We start from the raw sequence: 1,161 nt of genomic DNA, 5'->3' as shown, positions 1-1,161 counted from the left end.
TACCACCGACCGACTCTCTACCCACCCGCCGACCGGCTCTCTACCCACCGACCAACTCTCCACCCGCCGACCGGCTCTCCACCCACCGACCGACTCTTTACCCACCGACCGACTCTCTACCACCGACCCAAGGACCCCAGGTAACGGTGAGTCAGAATAACTGCAATGCTGATTGTTGGCAGTTTCAGAAGTAGTAACAGAAAGTCTGAAGTAAAGTAGTGCTGCTCACCGTGTCTCTTGTCAACCACAGACTAAATATATAAATATATATTATGATGTCAACACCCCCCCCCCCGGTACTCTTCTTCCTGTTGTAATTAAAGGGAAAACACCACTCTTTAAAGGAAAGTATGCATGCATTCCTGCAGGGGGCGGCACGTGCGCATGCAGGAGGAGGTCTGTTTCTGCAGAAGTCCGTGAGAAAGTGACCCACTCCTCACTTGATTTATCACCTCGGTCAACATTTCCATAATGAGTTCATGGTCTCAATCGCTAGTTTTAAGTCTTCTGCACCACTGAATGAGGTTTCCACACACATTTCCTACACAATGCTCTTTAAAAGTCTTACATGTGACTTGGTGACACCTGTAGAAACCTGGTCCTGGACTGAGATGTACTAGTTTTGAGTGTCAAACTCTCCTAAAAAGTAAAAACATGTTATTTTTATTCAATATAACAATACCAGACAGTGAAATACCTGTTCAGTGGATACTATATTTTCTTGTACATATGCATAAATAAATGATTTAATTAAGGAAATAATGGAATAGTAACTTGATCAACTGACTGATGAGGAAGTGTTTTAGCTTCTAGATGTTTTGTGTTACAGGGTTGTCTGGTTGCATACTGACTAACAATGGATTAAAAACACTTCAAATTAAAGATGTATATGGGATGAAGTTAGGACAAGAGTATTTATTTGGCTTATTTTTTGCTTTCGCCGTGTTCCTGGAATTATGTTTTTTTGCTTATTCTTTTAGCATGTTAAAAATAAACTATTCCTTCTGCAATCTGGAAAGTCAGTGAACTTGGTGTCTTCTGGGAGACGCAGGCACGTCGCCAAGGTAACCAACCTACACCTGTACAAATCACCTGGGCGGCTCTACACCTGTGCGGCTCTACACCTGGGCAGCTCTACACCTGGGCGGCTCTACACCTGGG

The sequence above is a fragment of the Etheostoma cragini genome, chromosome 3 (assembly GCF_013103735.1).
Source record: "Etheostoma cragini isolate CJK2018 chromosome 3, CSU_Ecrag_1.0, whole genome shotgun sequence".
In the NCBI taxonomy this organism is placed as follows: Eukaryota; Metazoa; Chordata; class Actinopteri; order Perciformes; family Percidae; genus Etheostoma; species Etheostoma cragini.
Note: the sequence above shows the minus strand (reverse complement) of the source record.